The sequence below is a fragment of the Acomys minous genome (genome assembly GCF_964271855.1).
Source record: "Acomys minous genome assembly, chromosome: 2".
NCBI lineage: Eukaryota > Metazoa > Chordata > Mammalia > Rodentia > Muridae > Acomys > Acomys minous.
This window is the reverse complement of record NC_140484.1, coordinates 83,386,675-83,409,413: the sequence shown is the minus strand read 5'-3', so window position 1 is coordinate 83,409,413 and position 22,739 is coordinate 83,386,675. Positions and strand designations below refer to the sequence as shown.

General features: G+C 37.9%; 1 pseudogene across 1 annotated transcript in view; it reads left to right on the top strand.

Annotated features, from left to right (window-relative positions):
* Positions 1-22,739, top strand: part of LOC311609853 (vomeronasal type-2 receptor 116-like) — a 53,611-nt pseudogene that overhangs the window by 5,223 nt on the left and 25,649 nt on the right. Inside the window, exons 2-5 of the transcript in view lie at positions 18,610-18,901; positions 19,240-20,046; positions 20,725-20,937; positions 21,984-22,107. The product of the transcript in view is annotated as a vomeronasal type-2 receptor 116-like (transcript). The remainder of the gene's footprint in view (positions 1-18,609; positions 18,902-19,239; positions 20,047-20,724; positions 20,938-21,983; positions 22,108-22,739) is intronic.

Here is a 22,739-nt window from a genome sequence, read left to right as displayed (position 1 = left end):
CATAATATATTATCATCTGTACCATGATCAGTCATTCGTTTGAGTATTATATGTCATCTCGTCCAAAAAGAAGCTTCTCTGATGAGGGCTGAGGGATGTACTAGTACATGGGCACAACAATATGTCATTATCAGTTCATTTAATACTTGTCTATTTAGAAGAATAAGATGATTAAGTTCTCCCCTTGGGTCTATAACCCAAGAGTCATAGTCACAGAGTTTGATCACAGACTCTGACCATTTTTATAGAACCAAGCGTTTGTTCCATACATTGGAGAGGACCTTATATCAAATAGGACAAAATATTTCCACATATAAAATGTGTGCCAATTTTAGTGTTAGAGGAAAAGTTATAAAAGAACAGTCATTATTTTATCCCTCATGTTTCACAGATGAGTTAGAGTGATGGTCACTTTTATTTTCTTTGTTAGCATGCATAGCACCTACCAGCACTATGAAATCTAGCCAGGAAAGATAAAAGATGTAGGTGAGTCCCAGCTTGATTTCTCCATGTTCTGTAATTTAAGTATGTAGCAATGGAGTCTTTCCATCGAGTTCTAAAGGATCCAATTTTATATCTTCTGATATGATTTCTAGAGAATGGATGTGAAAGATGTATTGCATTTGACATTCTGAATATGACTCAGAATGGTTATTCTAATTGTATAGAAGTTCATTGAGATGTACAGACTTCATCCTTGGTTAATTTTGGTGCCTGGTGTTTTTTGAGGTGAGAGCTGTTTGCAGTAGATTTTTTATTAAAATATTTCATTATTTGAGTGAGCCTGGAGTGCAGGTTAGCAGTTTCCAAAATGAGAAGAAAAAAACGGCAGAGACAGCTTCCTTCCTGAACAGTCACCTAACACTCTTTGTAACTTTGGAGTATCATCATCAGCCATCTGGCCCTGTATAGTTAACAGAGATGTTTGAGAGACAGGAACTATTGAGGACTTGTTTACCCTGTCTTGGAAGCATTTGGCTGTCAGCTCTACTTGTATCCTAGCTTGCCCAGTTTTAGACATAATTCTTTCTGTCTATAGCAGAAATGAGGCCATTTTCCCCAGTGGCTTGTTTGCCACATTTGAAGCCTTCTCCATAAAGAGGTACTTTGATGCTTACCATCTTCTTGAGGTAGGCTGGGTTTTGCCAGGAGTTAACTTGCCTTCTTGTCAAAGAATCTTTAGAAAAGAATCATTAAAAGCTTCTTTAAAAGCCATATTCTGTAGGCCTCTGAGGCTTTGAAGACCTTATCTAACTATTTTACCTTATCTATCTATGGGATCTTCTCAAGTATCTGATGGGATTGAACATCAGATAGTTTAGTCTTACAAGTAACATTACTTGTTTAGGTATTAAGATGCTTTTGGGTCTAGATGGAGGTTTTAAGTTGACAGATGAAATATAATAGATATTGATTATCATTCAGAATTTTAGATTCATCAAGACAGGAAAGATGTTTTCTACAAGGTTGCCAAATACAATTAGCCAAAGCACCATGAATGTAACATTCATATAATCCATGATTGTTTCATGGTTCTTATTTCAGTATATTATTTACATGTAATAATATAAATGTATATGCCAAAAAATTTAACAATTAAAATTTTTTTAAAAAGAAAAAGAAAAGATATTTCACTACTAGTCACTACATTCATAATTTAGTCTTTGTAGTCTGTCACATTGCTCCCAAGTTTTGTGGTTTCCATAATTTCTCTCTGACAAATATAATTTAATCCTCTCTCTCTCTCTCTCTCTCTCTCTCTCTCTCTCTTTTGGTTTTTTGAGACAAGGTTTCTCTGTCCTGAACTAACTTTGTAGACCAGGCTGGGCTTAAACTCACAGTTATCCACCTGCCTCTACCCCCTGAGTGCTGGGATTAAAGACAGGCATTGGTTTTAAATGATGATATATTCAAATTATATTTTCCTTTTATTTTGCATAATTTTTGAGAAAAAATAAATATGTTTAAAAGTAACACACCTCAGAAAATTCAAGCAGTAAATTTCAGCAGCTTCTCAGAAAAGTGCTAGAGATCAGGGATGGAAAGTAATACAACATCCTTTGAGCCGGCATGCAGATCAAACATGTGACAGACCAACAGCTACTTTAAAGGAAAAAGAAGTCTTGCAAAAGGAGTAGGGAAGCACAAAGAATCAGAGATTAAAACATTTGATGAATAAAACAAAAACAAAAAAGAAAAAACACAAACCATGTTTCTAAAAGGTCAAAATTCTGCAGAAAAGTTGTTCATCTAAGGATGTACTGATTCTTTTCAAGTATGTTTAATACAGAATTGATCTCCTTCCCTGAAGATCTTTCCAAAATATAAAACAGAATATTGCTTTTCTATGAACTCCTAAAATATGTCTTAAATAACAGTATTTTGATGTCGAACTTAAGAAAAATTTTCTTGCCAGTTCTGTTGGCGCACGCCTTTAATCCCAGCACTCAGGAGGCAGAGGCAAGCAGATCGCTGTGAGTTTGAGGCCAGTCTGATCTACAAAGTGAGTCTAGGACAGCCAATGCTACACAGAGAAACCCTGTCCTGAAAAACGAGAGAGAGAGAGAGAGAGAGAGAGAGAGAGAGAGAGAGAGAGAGAGAGAACAATTTCCTTAATATAACTATGAAAACCGTCTTGTGAAAACCCTTTGACACTACAGTGAAATACTATTCCGTTGTGTGTGGTGCTTTTGGCACCATGAGGAGTGTGTATTTGACATTTGATACTTTATGGTTTTTTCCCACTTTTTTGTCCCCCATGTTTCATCTCCTCACATGAGATAGGATAGAAACAAGGATAGAGGGAAGTAAGTAATAAGGAAATTCCTGGAATCTAATATTTTTCCTATTTTTTCATCTTTGTCCATGGCTACTTCTAAACGAGAACCAACATCCCTAAAGAACCAACAACCCCACATGCCTCCTGTCAGGGTCCTATCATTTATTTACCCTCTGAAGAACTCTCAGAATTCCAAAAGTCATACAATCACAGAAATTTTCTGCAGGTGGGAAAACGATGCCTTTGCTAGAGCATGAGGCAAGTCACAGTCAGCTGCTGTGTTCAGATCAAAGCAGCTCCACATCCCTAAACAGGAATTAAAATGAAAACACAATTTTATAATATTTCTGTGTGCATCTTTTTCTTTTTTTATGAATTCACTTTTCCATCCTAGTCCTAGCCCCATCCGTCCTGGTCTCCCAGTCCAACATTTCCTCTCCCCGATATTCCCTTCCCTATTCCTTAGAAAAAGGGGAGCCTCTATTTCCATGTACTACAGCTCATCAAATTGTATCAGAACTGAGCATGTCCTCATCCTCCAAGGCCAAGTAAGACTGTCCCACTAGGGGGAAGTGATAAAAATAAAAGCTGGCAACAGAGTCCATGTCAAAGAAAAGCACTGCTCTCCTTAATAGAGACCCCACCTAAAGCCTAATTTTCCCATCATCTACATCTCTGCAGTGGGACTAGGTCCAGTTCTTTCATGGTCCCTTTTTGGTGCTTCAGTCTCTGCAAGTCCCCCTGGGCACTAGCTAGTAAGCTCTGTTGGGTTTTGTGTGTGTGTGTGTGTGTGTGTGTGTGTGTGTGTGTGTGTGTGTAGCTCCTGTCACATCCAGGACTTTTTCTCCTTCACCCCATATTTCCATAAGAATATTTACTCATGTAGCATTTTGCTGAGAGTCTCAGAACACTTTGCAAACTACTGCTGATTGGTGTCTCTTGGAGGACAACTATGTTAGTGTCCTGTCTGCAAGTATAGCAGAGTATCATTAATAGTGTTTGTGGTTGGATCTCTCCCACAGGGTGGGGCTTGGGTTGGGCCAGGCATTGGTTAGACTTTCCCTAAGTCTCTTCTCTATACGCTTTAACTTTATCCCTGAACATCTTGTAAGAAGACTCTACCTCAATTCCCATATATACCACTTGTGGATATATACCCAAAAGAAGCTCCACCACATATCAAGGACACCTTCTCAACTATGTTCATAGTAGCTTTATTAATAATAGCCAGAACCTGAAAACAACCTAGTTGACCCTCAACAGAAGAATGGATAAAGAAACTGGCACATTTAAATAATGGAATACTACTTAGCTATTAAAAACAATGAAATAATAAAAATTTCAGGGAAATGGGTAAAACTTGAAATGATCATCATCAGTGAAATAACCCAGACCTAGAAAGACACATAAGTGCTTACTTATAAGTGGATTTTAGCCATAGAATACAGGATAAACATACTACAACGCACAGGTGCAAAGAAGATACGTAACAAGGAGGATCCAAAGAAGGATGCTCAAATATCACTCAGAAGGGGAAATGGAAGAAACAGAGGTTGAAGAGAGGGGACAAGGTAGGAGAGAGAGTGCAGGGAGGTATGAGGGTGGAGTTCAGGCCTGAGAAGAGCAATGGCCAGAGGACAGAAGTCTTGTAGAGAAAACAAAAACTGTGGGTGGAATCATATCTATGACTAACTGGAGACCTAAGTCATGATAGGCTCCTGGGAGGATATGAGGGTACTCTAGCAGAGAGTTCTCATAGCAGGGCCATAGAGACTGACAGGATACCCTCTACCTAGAAAAGACTCCTGGTGTAGGGAATGGAAAAACATCATCCCATCCACAAACACCTTCAACCCAATATTTTTGTGTTTTTTAAAAAAACAAAAATTCCAAAATTGTCACTACAAGAGTGTAGGAATGTTTTTCTCACCATATTATTATTCAACATATCAAGAGTTTCTTAATAAGATAATATCCTATAGGTACAAATGTAATAACCTGAGTTCAGATCTCCCAAAGAACAACAGTATACTCTAGAAATGCAACAATAATAGGAATATTAGAAATAGGGAGAGGTAGGGAGGAACAGGAGAATACAAGTGAGGGCATAACAACTGAGATGGAATCTGAATAAATTAATTAAATAAAAGAAAAAAAGGAACAGGGAGAGGTATCTTCTTACAAGTTGTTTGGCCAGATTGCCAACTTCACATGATGAAAACAATAAAGAAAATGTTTGATATTGGTATAGTACCCTCTCTTATTTACAGCCCTGGGTAAAAAGATGCAGAAAGAACCTGAATAATTTAAAAGCCAGATTGGTTTAAAGCATGTAACGAGGCCAGCCAGAGCTAGGTGGAGAAACTCTGTCCCAATAAATAAAATAAACAATTCAGTCAATCAATCATTTAAAAAGGAACTCACAGACACTGTGTGTAATAATGTGAACAGCTTGGACTGACCTTGCTTGGCCTTCTCTATCTTGACTCATAGTTAGAAACAATCATGATCGTATACCTATACAGAGCTTCACACCCACATAAGTGATGCATCCAGATCATAGTTTCACAGAGATAAAATAAAATTGAGCATGTCTTCACATGAAATAATCCCAGAAATTGAGTCCAGGATGACCCCCATGAATTCAAGGCCAGCCTGGTCTACATAGTGTCTTCCAGAGTTTCCCATTCCAAAATCATTGTAATGTCACATGTGGCAATATATGATTTGAATTACCTTTGTGATATTTTCTTTAAATTAATTAATTTGCTTGTTGAATTTATATTCCATTTGTAGTGCCCTCTTTCCTATTCCTCCCTTCTGTACCCCTCAGATAAAAGGAGCATACCAACCTACCCAGACCAACACTTCAACTCACAGCAGGACTGAGTACATTCTCTACCATGGTGGCTTGGCAGCCTCTTCATGATTTCCTTGTTAGTAAGAGCTGAGTAGTATTCAATTGTATAAATAAACCAGAGTTTATTCATCCATTCTTAAGTTGAAGAACATCTAGTTTGTTTCATGTTCCTGGCTACTATAAATAAAGCTGCTATGTACATAGTTGAAACAAATGTCCTTGTTGTATGAAGATGTATCTTTTGAATATATGCCCAGGAGTGGTATATATGGATCTCGAAGCAGAGCTATTCCCAGTTTTCTGAAAAACTTCCAGATTTATTTCCAAAGTGGTTGTACAAGTTTGCACTCCCATGTTGAGTGTGAGTGTTCCCTCTTCTCCACATCCTCAGTATCATGTCCTGTTACTTGATATTTTATCTTAGCCAATCTGATGGATATAAGATGAAATCTCAGAGTCATTTTAATTTATATTTCTCTGGTGAGTAATGATGTTGAACATTTACTTAAGGATTTCTCAGCTATTCAATATTACTCTTTTGAGAATTCTGTTTAGCTTTGTACCCCATTTTTATTGGCTTATTTTGTGTGTTTGTGTTTAATTTCTTGAATTTTTAAATATATTTTTATAGAGCCTTTTGTCAGATGGAGTATTGTTGAAGATATTTCCCAGTCTGTAAGCTGCCATTTTGTTCTGTCGATAGTGACCTTTGCCTTACAGAAGCTTTTCAGCTTCAATTGGTCCCATTTATTCATTGTTGATCTTAAAGCATGAACTGTTGGTATTCTGTTCTAGAAATTGCTTCCTGTGGCAATGAGTTCAAGATTCTTATCCACTTTCTCTTTTAATGGATTTAGTGTTTCTGTTTTTATGTTAAATTCTCAATCTACTTCAATTTGAGTTTTGTACAGGTGGATAAATATGGATCTGTTTGCATTTTTCTACATGTAGACATCCAGTTAGACCTGCATAATTTGTTGAAGAAGCTATCATTTTACTATTGTATGGTTTTGGTTTCATTGTCAAAAACCAAGTGACTGTAGGTGTGTGGAATTATTTATGGGTCTACCATTCAATTCCCTTGATCCACCAGTCTTTTCTTATGGAAGTTCTATGCAGTTTTTGTTATTGCTGCACTTTATTACAGCTTGAGTATTTTTGTGTCATTGTTTATAAGAAGAATTGTTCTGAAATTTTTTATTTTTTAAAAAGTCTTTGTTGATTTAATTATTGAGGTAACTGTGGCCTCATAGAATGACTTTAGCAATATTCTTTCTCCTTCTATTTTGTGGAGTAGTTTGAGGAGGATTGGTATTAGTGCTTCTTTGAAGGTGTTGTAGAATTCTGTGCTGAACCCATGTGACCCTGGGATTTTTTTTAGGTGAGAGGATCTTAATGACTATTCCTATTTTTAAAGAGTTTTATGTCTATTTAAATTGCTTATCTGATACTGATTTAATGTTGGTAACTTGTATATGTAAAAAACGTCTGTTTCTTTTAAATTTCCCAATTCTTTTGAACTATGACCTGATTATTCTTTGGATTGCACTGACATCAGTTTCTGTGTCCTGCTTTTCATTTCTAATTTTGTTAATTTGGATAATCTGCCTCTGCTTTTTAGTAGGTTGGCTAAGGGTTACTCTATTTTGTTGATTTTTCTCAAAGAGGCATCTCCTAGTTCTGCTGATTTTTTTGCATCATCCAATTTGTTTCTAAGTTATTGATTTCAGCCCTGAATTTGATTATTTCCTTCCATCTACTCCTCTTGAGTATGTTTGCTTCTTTTTGCTGTATAAATTACAAGTGGTGATTTTAAATTACTTGTACTGTATCTCTCTATTTTCTTTGTTTATAATTTATCAATATTAGCCATAATTTATTTCCACCAATTTATTCTTCTTGGGAACATCTGCTTCTTTTTTTTTTTTCTAGGGCTTTCATCTGTTCCATTAGATGAACGGAATTGTATTAGCTGTCCCAAATTTCTTTATGAATGCACCTAGTGCTATGAACTTTCTTAGCACTACTTTCATTGTGTCTCATAAGTTTGGATATGTTGTGTCTTCATTTTCATTGAATTCTAGAAAGTCTTTAATTATAATTTTCTATATTTCCTTTCTGACCAGTGTTGAATGAGTAGAGAGTTGTTCAGTTTCAATGAGTTTGTAGGCATCCTTTTTCCATTGTTGTTGAATTCTGGCTTTAATCCATGGTAGTCTAATAGAATACAAAAAATATTTCAATTTCCTTGTATCTGTTGAGGTTTGTGGCCAAGCATGGGATCTATTTTGGAAAACATTTCATGAGAAGAATATATATTCTTTTGTGTTTGTATGGAATAGTCTGTAGAGATGTGTTAGGTCCAATTGACTCGTAACATTGATTAGTTTAGTTATTTCTTTGCTTAGTTTCTGTCTTAATGATCTATCTTGTGGTGGAAGGGATGGGTTGAAATCTCCTACAATTAATGTGTTGGGTTTAATGTGTGATTTATGCTCTAGTAATTTATGAAATTTATGCCCTTGCATTTGGAGCATATATGTTCAGAATTGAGATGTAATCTTGGTGGATTTTTCTTTTGATGATTATGAAGTGTCCTGATCTACCTGTTTTGATAAATTTTGGTTGAAAGTATGTTTTACTAGCTACTCTAGCTTGTTTCTTGTGTCTATTTGCTTGGAAAATAGCTCCCTATCATGAGGTAATGTTTATCCTTGTTGAGGTGTGACTCTTGTATGCATCAGAATGATGGATTTTATTTTTGCAACCAGTTTGTTAGCTTGTGTATTTTTGTGGGTGAATTGAGATCATTGAAGTTTAGAGATATTACTGTCCAAAGATTATTAATTCATTTTATTTTGATGTTGGTGATGTTAGTGTGTGTATTTGTGTGCCTCCATTATAATTATCATCATCATCATCATCATCATCATCATCATCATCATCATCATCATCAGGCTGATTGCAATCATTTATGCCCTGTGTTTTCTTGGATGTGGTTACTCTAACTGGTATAGTGTTTTCCTTCCAGTATTTTCTGTAAGGCTAGATTTGTGGATAAATATTGTTTAAATTTAGTTTTTTCTTTGAATATCTTATTTTCTCTATCCACAGTGATTTGGAGTTTTTCTGGATATAGTCTGTGCTAATATCTGTGTTCTCTTCAGGTTTGCAAAAAGACATCTGTCCTAAACCTTCTGGCCTTTAAAGTCTCTGGTCAGAAGTCAGGTGAAATTCTGATAGGTCTCACTTTATATGTTACTTGCCTTTGCCTTTTCCCTTTGCATCTTTTAATATTCTTTCTTTGTTTTGTACATTTGATATTTTGATTATTTTGTGGCAGGAGATTTTTTTCTGATTCAGTCTAATTGGTGTTCTGTATTATTCTTATATGCCAATAGGCATCACTTTTTTCAGCTTCAAAATGTTATTTTTTTTTTATTTTTGTTGAAAATATTTTCTGGGCCTTCTAGCTGTGAGTTTTCACCTTTTCCTATTCCTATGATTCATAGATTATGTCTTTTCATAGTATCTCAGATTTCGTGGAAGGTTTTGTCAGGAATTTTTTTTTTTTTTTAATTAATTTATTCTTGTTACATCTCAATGGTTATCCCATCCCTTGTATCCTCCCATTCTTCCCTCCCTCCCATTTTCCCCTTATTCCCCTCCCCTATGACAGTTCCTGAGGGGGATTACCTCCCCCTCTATATGATCATAGGGTATCAAGTCTCTTCTTGGTAACCTGCTGTCCTTCCTCTGAGTGCCATCAGGTCTCCCCATCCAGGGGACATGGTCAGAGGTGTGGCACCAGAGTGTGTGAGAACGTAATATCCCACTCTCCACTTTACTGTGGAGAGTGTTCTGTCCATTGTCTAGATCTGGGTAGGGGTTTAAGGTTTACCGCCTGTATTGTCCTTGGCTGGTGCCTAGTTTGAGTGGGACCCCTGTGCCCAAATCTGCCTATCATAATGTTCTACTTGTAGGCTCCTAGGACCCTCTGGGTCCTTCTACTTTGCCTTTCTCTCATGCATCTCACATCTAGAGTCCCACTAGAATGTCCTCTCCTCTGTCTCTGTTTCCTGGTAAGTGAAGGCTTTCGTGGGACATGCCCGTTGGGCTAATATGCAGATATAAGTGAATATATACCATTTGAGTCTTTCTGCTTCTGAGTTAACTCACTCATTATGATCATTTCTAGCTCAATCCATTTATCCACAAATTTTGGGAATTCCTTGTTTTTAATAGCTGAATAGTATTCCATAGTGTATATGTACCACAGTTTCTTTATCCATTCTTCTACTGAGGGACACTTAGGCTGTTTCCATGTTCTGGCTATTATGAATAGGGCTGCTATGAACATGGTTGAGCAAATTTTCTTGCTGTGTGCTGGAGCATCTTCTGGGTATATTCCAAGGAGTGGAATAGCTGGGTCCTGAGGAAGCCCTATTCCCATTTTTCTGAGATAGCACCAGATAGATTTCCAAAGTGGTTGTACTAGTTTGCATTCCCACCAGCAATGAAGGAGTGTTCCTCTCTCCCCACATCCTCGCCAGCATGTGGTGTCGCTTGAATTTTTGATCTTAGCCATTCTGATGGGTGTAAGATGGAATCTCAGCGTTGTTTTGATTTGCATTTCCCTGATGATTAAGGAGGTTGAGCATTTCTTTAAGTGTTTCTCAGCCATTTGATATTCCTCTGTTGAGAATTCTCTGTTTAGTTCCATGCCCCATTTCTCGATTGGGTTATTTGGTTTGGTGGTATTTAATTTCTTGAGTTCTTTATATATTTTGGATATTAGACCTTTGTCAGATGTGGGGTTAGTGAAGATCTTTTCCCAGTCTGTAGACTGTCGCTTTGTACTCTTTACGGTGTCATCTGCCTTACAGAAGCTTTTCAGCCTCATGAGGTCCCATTTATTAATTGTTGACATTAATGCCTGGGCTGTTGGTGTTCTGTTCAGGAAGTTGTCTCCTGTGCCAATATGTTCCAGGCTCTTCCCCACTTTTTCTTCTAAGTGATTTAGTGTCTCTGGTTTTATGTTGAGGTCTTTAATCCACTTGGATTTGAGTTTTGTACAAGGTGACAGATAGGGGTCCAGTTGCATTTTTTTACACATAGACATCCAGTTAGACCAGCACCATTTGTTGAAGATGCTATCCCTTTTCCATCGAATGGATTTGGCTTCTTTGTCAAAAATCAAATGACCATATGTGTGTGGATTCATATCTGGGTCTTCGATTCGATTCCACTGATCAACCAGCCTGTTGCTGTGCCAGTACCATGCAGTTTTAATTACTATTGCTTTATAGTACAATTTGAGATCAGGTATGGAGATTCCTCCAGATAACCTTTTATTGTACAGGATTGTTTTAGCTATTCTGGGTTTTTTGTTTTTCCATATGAAGTTCAGAATTGAACTTTCAATGTCTTTAAAAAATTGTGTAGGTATTTTGATAGGGATTGCATTGAATCTGTAGATTGCTTTTGGTAGGATGGCCATTTTTATTATGTTAATTCTCCCTATCCATGAGCAAGGTAGATCCTTCCATCTTCTCATGTCATCTTCAATCTCTTTCTTTAGGGTTTTGAAATTTTTTTCAAACAGGTCCTTCACTTGTTTAGTAAGAGTAACTCCTAAGTACTTTATATTACTTGTGGCTAATGAGAAGGGTGTAGTTTTCCTAATTTCTTCCTCTGCAAGCTTGTCATTTGTGTATAGGAAGGCTACAGACTTTTTTGAGTTAATTTTGTATCCAGCCAATTTGCTGAAGGTGTTTATCAGCTGTAGGAGTTCTCTGGTGGAATTTTGAGGGTCACTTATGTAGACTATCATATCATCTGCAAATAGGGATAATTTGACTTCCTCCTTTCCCATTTGAATACCCTTGATCTCCTTATGTTGTCTTATTGCTCTGGCTAGAACTTCGAGTACTATATTGAAGAGATATGGAGAGAGTGGGCAGCCTTGCCTTGTTCCTGATTTTAGAGGAATTTCCTTGAGTATCTCACCATTTACTTTGATTTTGGCTATTGGCTTCCTATATATAGCCTTTATTATGTTGAGGAAAGTGCCTTGTATTCCCGATCTCTCTAAAACTTTAAACATGAATGGGTGTTGAATTTTATCAAATGCTTTCTCTGCATCCAAAGAGATGATCATGTGGTTTTTTGTTTTCAGTTTGTTTATGTGGTGGATTACATTGATGGATTTCCGTATATTAAACCATCCCTGCATGCCTGGAATGAAGCCTACTTGGTCATGATGAATGATATCTCTGATGTGCTCTTGTATTCGTTTTGCAAGTATTTTATTTAGTATTTTTGCATCGATGTTCATCAGAGAAATTGGTCTGAAATTCTCTTTCTTTGTTGAGTCTTTGTGAGGTTTAGGTATCAATGAGACTATGGCCTCATAGAATGAGTTTGGTAATGTTCCATCCCTTTCTATCTTTTGGAGTAGTTTGAAGAGTATCGGTATTAACTCGCCCTTGAAGGTCTGGTAGAATTCAGCACTGAAGCCATCTGGCCCTGGGCTTTTTTTTGGTTGGGAGACTATCAATGATTACTTCAATTTCTGTAGGGGAAATGGGACTATTTAGCTTGTTTATCTGTTCTTCATTCAACTTTGGCAAGTGAAATTGATCAAGAAAATCGTCCATTTCCCTTAGATTTTCAAATTTTGTGGCATATATGCCTTCAAAGTAGGATCTTATGATTCTTTGTATTTCTTCAGTGTCTGTTGTTATGTCTCCCTTTTCATTCCTGATTTTGTTGATTTCAATACTGTCTCTCTGCCTTTTAGTTAGTTTGGCTAAAGGTCTGTCTATCTTGTTGACTTTCTCAAAGAACCAGCTCTTGGTTTTGTTGATTCTTTGGACTGTTTCTTTAGTTTCTAATTTGTTAATTTCACCCCTGAGTTTGATTATTTCCAGGCGTCTACTCCTTTTGGGTGTTTCTGCTTCTTTTTTTTCTAGGGCTTCCAGTTGTGTCATTAAGGTGTTTATGTGCGATGCTTCCAATTTCTTTTTAAAGGCACTTAGTGCTATGAATTTTCCTCTTAGCACTGCTTTCAGTGTATCCCACAGATTTGGGTATGTTGTTCCTTCATTTTCATTGAATTTCAGAAACTCCTTGATTTCTTTCTTTATTTCTTCCCTGACCCAGGTGTCATTTAGCAGAGAGTTGTTTAGTTTCCACATACGTGTAGGCTTTTTGTTATTTCTGTTGTTGTTGAATTGCAACCTAAGCCCATGATGATCTGATAGGATACAAGGTATGATTTCAATCCTCTTGTATCTGTTGAGGCTTTCTTTGTGAACTACGATGTGATCAATTTTGGAGAAGGTTCCATGGGGTGCAGAGAAGAAGGTGTATTCTTTCTTGTTTGGGTGCAAGGTTCTATAGATATCTGTTAGGTCCATTTGACCCATGGCATTGGTTAGTGATGTTATTTCTCGGCTTAGTTTCTGTTTTGATGACTTGTCCTTCAGTGAGAGTGGGGTGTTGAAATCTCCCACTATTATTGTGTGGGGCTTGATGTGTGGTGTAAGCCTTTTTAGCAGATCTTTTACAAATGTGGGTGCCCTTGTATTGGGAGCATAGATGTTCAGAATTGTGATGTCATCTTGGTTTACTTTACCTTTGATGAGTAAGAAGTGTCCATTCTCATCCCTTTTGATTAATCTTGGTTGAAAATCTATTTTGTTCGATATTAAAATGGCTACGCCTGCTTGCTTCTTGTGTCCATTTGCTTGGAATATTTTTTTCCAACCTTTTATCCTGAGGTGATGCCTATCATTATGGGTGAGATGTGTTTCTTGGATGCATAAGAATGTTGGATCCTGTTTATGCACCCATTCAGTTAGTCTGTGTCTTTTTATTGGAGAATTGAGACCATTGATGTTGAGAGATATTAACGACCAGTTACTATTAAGAGTCTTAATTTTGATGTTGTTTTCAGTTGAGCGTTTGTGTAGTTGTCTTTTTGCCATGGTATAGTTATCTATTTCCTGAGTAGTTTTGGTTGTAGCTTGACCCTTTGGGATGGAGTTTTCCTTCTAGTACCTTCTGTAAAGCTGGATTTGTGGATAGGTACTGTTTGAATTTGGTTTTGTCATGGAATATTTTGTTTTCTCCATCAATGGTTATTGATAGTTTTGCTGGGTAAAGTAGTCTGGCCTGGCATCTGTGGTCCCTTAGGGTTTGCAGGATCTCTGTCCAGGCCCTTCTGGCTTTGATGGTCTCTGCTGAGAAGTCGGGTGTAATTCTGATAGGTTTGCCATTAAATGTTATTTGGCCCTTTTCCCTTGCAGCTTTTAATATTTTTTCTTTGTTCTGTATGTTTTGTGTTTTGATTATTATGTGACGGGCAGTTTTTCTTTTCTGGTCAATTCTATTAGGTGTTCTGTATGCCTCTTGTATGTTTATAGGCACCTCTTTCTTTAGATTGGGGAAATTTTCTTCTATGATTTTGCTGAGAAGAGTTTCTGGGCCTTGGAGTCTGATATCTTCTCTTTCTTCAATGCCTATTATCCTCAGATTTCTTCTTTTCATGGTGTCCTTAATTTCTTGGATGTTTTGTGTCAGGAGTTTTCCAGATTTGGCATTTTCTTTATTGGTTGCTTCAAGATCTGTGATTGTATCTTCTAGACTTGAGATTCGCTCTTCCATCTCTTGGATTCTATTAGAAAAGCTCAGCACTGAGTCATTCACCTTCTTCTCTGAGGCCTCACGTTCTCGTTTTTCTTCTGTCTGTGTGTTTATCATTGAATCCATTTTCATCTTCATATCTTGAACAGATTTTTTAATTTCTTTCATCTGGTTGCTTATGTTTTCCTGAAAAATTTCCAGTTCTACTCTATGTGCTTCTTTTATGTCTCGCACCTGCTTCGCTGCTTCTTCGTGCATCTGATTTCTAATTCTATTTGTTTCCTCCGATACCATCCTCATTACCAAGGCTTTGAGGTCATTTTCTTGTGTTTCCATTGTATGTGAGTTCTCCGTGTTGTTTTCTTTGGGATAGCTGGGAGCTGGAGACGCCAAGCTGTTTTGGGGTTTTTTGCGAATGCTTTTACGCTGTCCCTTAGACATCTTGCCGTCTCTGTTTTTGTTGGGTAACTTCCAGAGTTGAGTGGATGGAGTCTGATGATAGATTCACTTGTTTTCTCACGATTTCCGTAGGCTGGAAGCCCTGATACTTCACTGGTGTGGATGGCAGGAGGTTAGCCCTGTAGTTTTGGGCTCTCACCACCAGTGATCCTCAGCTCCCCTTTGCTGTGGATCCTGCAATCTTTCTGGGTCTCTGAGTGATCGTTGGGTCAGGCCAAGGTAATCACAACCTTTTGGGTCCCTTGCCAAGTCCCGCCAGAGATACTGGGCCCGAGCCACGTGGCGAGCTCAGCTAGTTTCTCAGGGCCTGAACCGTCTGTCACAGCAGGAGAACTGCGATTGCACTGAGCAATCACCCCGGGTGGAAGTGAGTGCTCCACCCAACCCGTGTCACCGCAGGAAAACCAAGGCTGCTTGAGCAAGCACCCAGGGTATAACTGAGTGACCCGCCCAGCCCGCGTCACAGCAGGAAAACTGTGGCAGTGCTGCGCAATCACCTAGGGTAGAAGTGAGCGCTTCTCCAGGCTTGTGTCACAGCAGGGAAACTGGGACCTTGATGAGCAAGCACCCAGGGTAGAAGGGAGCGCTCCACCCAGCTTGCGTGGTAGTAGAAAAACCAATGCTGCGCTGGGCAAGCACCCAAAGTATTACTGAGCGCTCCGCCCTGCACGTGTCACAGCAGGAAAATTAGGTCTGCGCTGAGCCGGAGCCCAGGATGGAAGCCGGCTCACCGCCCAGCTTGCGTCACAGCAGAAAAACCCAGGCTGCCTGAGCAAGCACCCAGGGTATAACTGAGTGCTCCGCCCCGCTCGTGTCCCAGCAGGAAAGCTGAGCTTGCGCTGAGCCGGAGCCCAGGGTGGAAGCCGGCTCACCTCCCAGCTTGCGTCACAGCCGAAAAACCAAGGCTGCTTGAGCAAGCTCCCCTGGTATAACTGAGCGCTCTGCCCTGCTCGCGTCACAGCAGGAAAACCACGTCTGCGCTGAGCCGGAGCTCAGGGTGGAAGCCGGCTCTCTGCCCCGCCTGCGTCACAGCAGGGGAGCTGCGCCTTGGGCAGAATTGCCTGCCGAGCCGAGCCGAGCCAGCCTCTCCACAGCACAGGTCACTGAGCCAACCCAGGATTCTGGGGCCGAACGGTCCGCTGAGTCCAGCCTGGGTCTCAAGGCACCACACGACCCAAATCCTGTCCAGAGTCCCCTCTCCCGCAGCAACTCCCACTGTCCACCGCACTAATCGCCTCCACTGGAAGGCTCTGAGCTGCAAACCTCAGCCACCGCCTCTGGCGCTGCCGGAGCCGCTGTGGGCACTGTTGTTCTCACCGCCGCCGCTCTGATCCGAGAAAGTCCTCGCTCCTCCTGTGTGCAGGGGCCGGCAGGTCCTCCGCACCCTGGTCCCTCCGGACCGTGGACCACTTCTGCTGCCGTGGTGTGGGGACCTTGGTGTTCCTGGCTCAGAAATCTGTGCAATTCCCTGAATTGTTCGCAGGAGCTTTCAAACACGGTCCACACTGCTCGCCGCCATCTTGGATCCCAGGAATTTTTTTAGATTTAACATTTTCTTTGATTGATATATCTGTATCTTCTATCATGTCTTCTATGCCTTGGATACTCTCTTCTATTTCTTGGATTCTGTTAGAGATGTTTTGTTGCAGTTATTTTCATTAGTATGTCCTAATAATAAACATTATTATTTTTAATAATAACATTATATTTATTATTATTATTAATTTATAATAATACATTATTATTATATAACATTAAACAAAATTATTATTAGGTCTATAATTATTATTATGGCAGTATTTTCTAACCCCCTAGCAATCAATCAAGACACAGATACCTGTTATATTTTAAAATAGCCTTCGTTAACCTGAGACAAGGAAGATATTAATCACCTAAACTACTTGCCACAGTGGGACAGGTACACCTGCCAAGCCCCATGCCATCTGCTTCTAATAGTTTCTTTCAAGCTACCTTCCATCCATAATCCCAAATACTTGCTAAATATCATCATTTGAGCCAATTCTCTGTCCACACCAGCCATGTGCTTCTCCTCCACTTAACCCATGGCATAGCCTTCTTCCTACTTTCCTCTCCTAAGGTCTTTCCTCTTTGCAGGATTCTCTCTGTCTCTCCATGCCCTGGAGCCTTAGCCATGCCTATCCCATTTGCCCTTTCCAGGTATGATGGTATTTTATCAGTCTTAGGCAAGGTACAGGTGGGGCACAGATAAAGCAAGCAGTAATTAGCATCAAAATACATCAGAAAACCTCCAACAATGCTTGCGGTTTTTTATTCCCATTCTTTTCTCTAGGTTTCCCATACCCAGAATTCCAAAAGATTGTTCTTTCTTTATTACTTTTACTTTGATTTTAAGGTCTTTGATAGTTTTATTATTTTCCTTCACTTGTTTTATTGTGTTTTCCTGTATTTCTTTAAATTATTTATGCATTTCTTCTTTAAAAGTATCTATCATATTAATGAGACTGGATTTAACTTTGTTTTCTTGTCCCTCACCTGTGTTAATATTTTCTAGACTTACTATAGAATGATATTGGGTTCTGGTGTTGATATATTATTCAGGATCTTATTATTTATGTGCTTGTAGTGGCTTTTAGCCATATGGTTGTCTTTGGTATTGCTTGATGATCCATGGGGGCTGCCAGATTCCTGGAATGCATGTAGGTATGAGGAACATTAGATAGAGGTTGCAAAAAAGCCTTGGATAGTGTAACAAAGCTATCTTCCCCCAGTGGCCACTGAAGGCTGCGAAGAATGGGGCACTGGACACCGAATCACGATTTTTTTTATTATTGTCATAGTGTCATAGAAAACTTGGCCATTGGTTCAAGATATTTAGACCTTTCATAATTGTATAGGCTGAAAGACCAAGATCCCAGCACCTCAAGTTTTTATGTTTTGTCAGATTCTAATTCCTTATTAATGGACAGTTTCTTTTACAATTGTTTCCACATAAAAGAACAATGATATATATTAAAAAACTAGAATCCAGAGTATGTGAGAAAGTCATATCCAACTCTCCACTCTACTGTGGAGAATGTTCTGACCATTGGCTAGATCTGGGTAGGGGTTTAAATTTTACCACCTGTATTGTCCTTGGCTGGTGCCTTAGTTTGAGAGGGACCCCTGGGCCCAAATCTACCTATCATAATGTTCTACTTGTAGGTTTCTAGGACCCTCTGGATCCTTCTACTTTGCCATTCTCCCATGCTTCTCTCATCTAGAGTCCCAATAGGATGTCTCCCCACTGTCCCAGTTTCCTGGTAATTGAAGGCTTTCATGTGACATGCCCCTTGGGCTAATATGCAGATATAAGTGAGTATATACCATTTAAGTCACATACTCTGGTGCCTCATATTTGACCATTTTCCCTGGAGGGGGAGACCTGGTGGCACTCAGAGGAAGGACAGCAGGTTACCAAGAAGAGACTTGATATCCTATGAGCATATACAGGGGGAGGTAATCCCCCTCAGTAACAGTCATAGGGGATGGGAATAAGGGGATAATGGGAGGGAGGTAAGAATGGGAGGATACAAGGGATGGGATAACCATTGAGATGTAACAAGAACAAATTAATAAAATAATATATATCTTGGAAAAAAACTAGAATCCCAGAGATAATAATTAATGAGTGTTAGTACTTTAGAATCTTATCTTACCTAGTCCCATCTACTTAAAAATCTCATTCTAATTTCTGCTACTTGTGAGAAGAAAATAATATATTATTGTGATATGGATTTTATAAAAATGTTGGTATGTGAAGTATAAAAGTCGTTTCACTGAGTATGAAGGTTGGATGATTTATGTCTTCTTTCTAATGTGCAACTTTATGAAATCTCTGCAGGTATAATTTTAAGAACTATCAGTTTGTTCTGGCCCTGTTGTTTGCCATTGAGGAGATCAACATAAACCCTCATCTTCTACCCAACACAAGTCTTGGCTTTCATCTCTATAATATTGCATTTACTGAAAAAAGCATTCTTCTTGGTGCCTTTATTTGGCTCACAAGAAAGAGTATTCCTTTAGTTAACTATGACTGTGGACAGAAGCAAAAGTCACATTCTGCACTTACAGGAACATCATGGGCAACATCTGCCCACATTGGGCCACTGCTACAACTCTACAAAATACCACAGGTGAGGGGTATATGCTGTGGGAACTAGAAGTCAGGTAAACTTTGTTGAAAATGTAAAATAGGGGCACTTGAATTAATCAGGTATTAAAGCAAAGCATGAAAGTAGTTGATCCATATTTCCATTACTTGAAATAGAAAGGAAGGAGAGGCAGATGACACCAACTAGGTTATTTAAATTGGATATATGTCATTAATTTTTGTGGAAACTCTTTGAAGGGTTTGCATCCTAAAATATTACAAGTCTATCCTTATCATGATTGTTTACATCTGCTGACTTAGGACTAAGACTGTGTTTGATGCCAATGTTCTATCCCTGATTTCCATTTTTTTTCTCTTCAGCTCACTTTTGGGTCTTTTGATTCTTCCTTGAATGACCAGAGTCAGTTTAATTTTATCCATCAGATGGCCCCCAAAGATACATTTCTTTCACATGCAATTGTGTCTTTAATGGTTCATTTCAGCTGGTCCTGGGTTGGTCTGATCCTACCAGATGACCACAGAGGGACTCAGATTCTGTCAGACTTGAGAGAAGTTATGGAGAGCAATAGCATCTGCATAGCCTTTTTGAAAATGATCTCTGGAACTTGGAATTCATATTCCAATGCAATATGGAAAAATATAGAGAGTATTCAGGACTCATCAGCAAATGTGATAATTATTTATGGGGACATTGTTTCTTTACAAGGTTTAACACGTCACATTGAACAACTATTAGTGACATGGAAAGTTTGGGTCTTGAACTCTCGATGGGATGTTGACAATAATATTGATTATTTCATGGTAGAATCATTTCATGGAAGTCTAATCTTTTCACATCACTATGTAGAGAAAGCCAAGTTCAATAATTTTATTCAAACAGTCAATCCCTACAAATACCCAGAAGATAATTATCTTCCTAAGTTTTGGTATATATTCTTCAAGTGCTCATTTTCTGAGCTTGATTGTCAACTTTTGGAAAACTGCCAACCTAATGCTTCTTTGGAGTTACTGCCCAGACACATTTTTGACCCATCAATGAGTGAAGAGGGCTATAATATATACAATGCTGTATATGCTGTGGCCTACAGTCTCCATGAATTTAATCTTCAGCTAATACAAACACAACCATATGTTAATCAAGAAGACATGGTATTTTCCCCCTGGCAGGTATTATCCCTTTCTATGTGTCATAATATCAGTGATATGATAGTTTTATTATTTTCTAAGACACTGAAATTTGTCATATTAAGCTTTGGAATATGTTGCCAATGCAAAATCTTGAGTAAATGTACTTTATAAATGGAATGTCAAGAACAAAAAAAAATCTTTAATAAATATAAAATTCATATGACATGTTCTCTCACAAATTTCTTAGTAATTTTTTATTATGAAAAGCTATGATTTCACATGTGTATTCTTTGGAGCAGAGGTAGGGGCTGTAGATCTTTAAGGGTTAAATTTCTTCTGAGCATGACTACGGGAATATGTGCCTATGTATCAATTTAATATGTACTTCAACATTAGGTCTCTCTTATTAATGAGAGAAACTATAAATATATTCTAATAGTTAATTAGTGTGGGTAGCTTTTCAAAGAACTTTGAATCAGCTGTCTTGATGTCCTAGCTCTCCTAAGTTCAATGATTTCTCTTGAGTGGTAGGAATTTTTTGAAACATAATGCATTATAATTCTAGTATTTTTCATTTTCTCAGGCACATTGATTTCTGCTTTAAAGGTGTTTCTTATTATGAAGAATTAAAAACACTGAGATTCTTTGTACTTTTTTTAAGAAAATGATTTTAGTATTTCAGATGTACTTTAACATATGTTGCTACATCTCTTTTAGCTTCTCCCTTTCCTGAAAAATCATGTGAGAAGTCATACATTAATGGATGGGAGAAAAAATATAGATCCAGAGTATGACATTCTCAATTTTTGGAATTTTCCAAAGGGTCTGGGGTTAAAGGTGAAAGTAGGAACTTTTTCTCCAAATGCTCCACGGGGTCAAGACTTGTCCTTATCTGATCAGATCATACAATGGCCAACAAGGTTTACAAAGGTGGGTTGTGACTTACCTCACTACTTTGATCTTTTATTAAAAAAACCTGTAATTTTCAGGATGTCAATGATCCTTGGATACTAATTCAGTATCAGTGTTCAACTACTTACAAAGAACTTCACATAGAAAGAGTCAAGGTAGACTATTTTTTCATTCCCTGATTCTAATCAATGAAAAATTTTATTTCTAAATTTTATTAATGCCCATTTGTTGTTAGTAGAGTTTCTATTATATTTATGTGACTGCATCAAAACACTGATTGGAGGTTTATTTTGTTATACAGCTGAACAAAATTCATTGAGTTGTTAAGTGGCATATTTTCAGCCCCTAAAACAGTAGAACGACATGACAGATGTGTGTGTGTATGTGTGTGTGTGTGCGTGTGCATATAAATTGAATAGAGGACAGTATTCTTATGGCTGCCACTGAGAGTATGCAATCCATCCTGGTGAGAGAAGAATGCCTTAAGAGCAAAAAGAGGTGATGACATCACATTCATCAATCAGAATCAGTGATTTAAGAATGTGGTTGCCCATCATTTTTCTTTTTTAAATTCTGTGTAAGTAGCCAAACAAATACTGACACCCACTTTGTGGTGGCATTTCCACCACAGGTAAATGTCTATAAATCTGCTCACAGAAGTTTTCCAATGACTTGTTTCCATGATTAATACAAGCCCTGAAAAAGTTCTCAATAAACATTGAAAATCACAATGGGTATAAAAACTCCTCCTGAGAGACAATAAGTAAAGGTCCAGGTTGAATCTGAAATCATACCATGACCTTCTAGAATACTATTTTAATGACTTACTATTAACATGGTTTTAAGTATTACGGTATGATTTACACATTTGGATTGTGAATCCCAACATCTGCCAAAACAAGTAATAACAAAAACCCATTAACTTTATTTTTTTAACCCATTAACTTTAATTATAAGTGTAAGTATTTGAAAATTAACTGTTCAATGATATTCAAAAATATTCTATTTACCTTGATGATTCACAAAAATGTGCCGTATTTGCTAATAGATGTCTTTTTTCTCAGATTCCTCAGTCTGTGTGCAGTGAGAGCTGTAGGCCTGGATTCAGGAAAACTGCTCAGGAAGGCAAGGCTGTCTGCTGCTTTGATTGTACTCCTTGTGCAGACAATGAGATTTCCAATGAGACAGGTAAATATAGGTTTACAGAGACATTTCCAACTTGTCCACAGGAGTTTGCAATACATAAGCAAGTGGAAATATACCAGAGAGAAGAGATAAACTTTTCTTCCTTGATTTTAAATTTAAGCATTGCTGTGACTTTTAATTCCTTTTGAAAGGACACATACTAGACATTAGAACCATCCCTAATTTATATTTTATTAAATTGCAGGCACCATTCCCTGAATATACACACCATGCCCAAAGATTAATAGTTTGTTTAATTTCACCATGAACACAGTGTTCTGAGCACCACATCTTTATGTTTACAAATCATGTTCACTCACATGTAGAATTCCTATAAATCTTGGATTTCTCACATCATTTTTATGATCATTCCCAGTACAGATTTTTTCTTTTGCACAGCAGGTAATTGGAGAGTTGAGTTTTATTTTTCCCATACATATATTTGATATCTATCATGAGTAATATTCCTTGTTTTATTGAAAATAAATTATTTCATATATGTTCTTTTAAATTTTATCTTCCTTTTATTAGACATAGATTATTTTATCACACAATATAGTCTTGAATATACTTTATCCTCCCTCAACTTCTTACAGTTTCTCCGCAAATCCTCTCTTATCATAGAGCCACTCCTT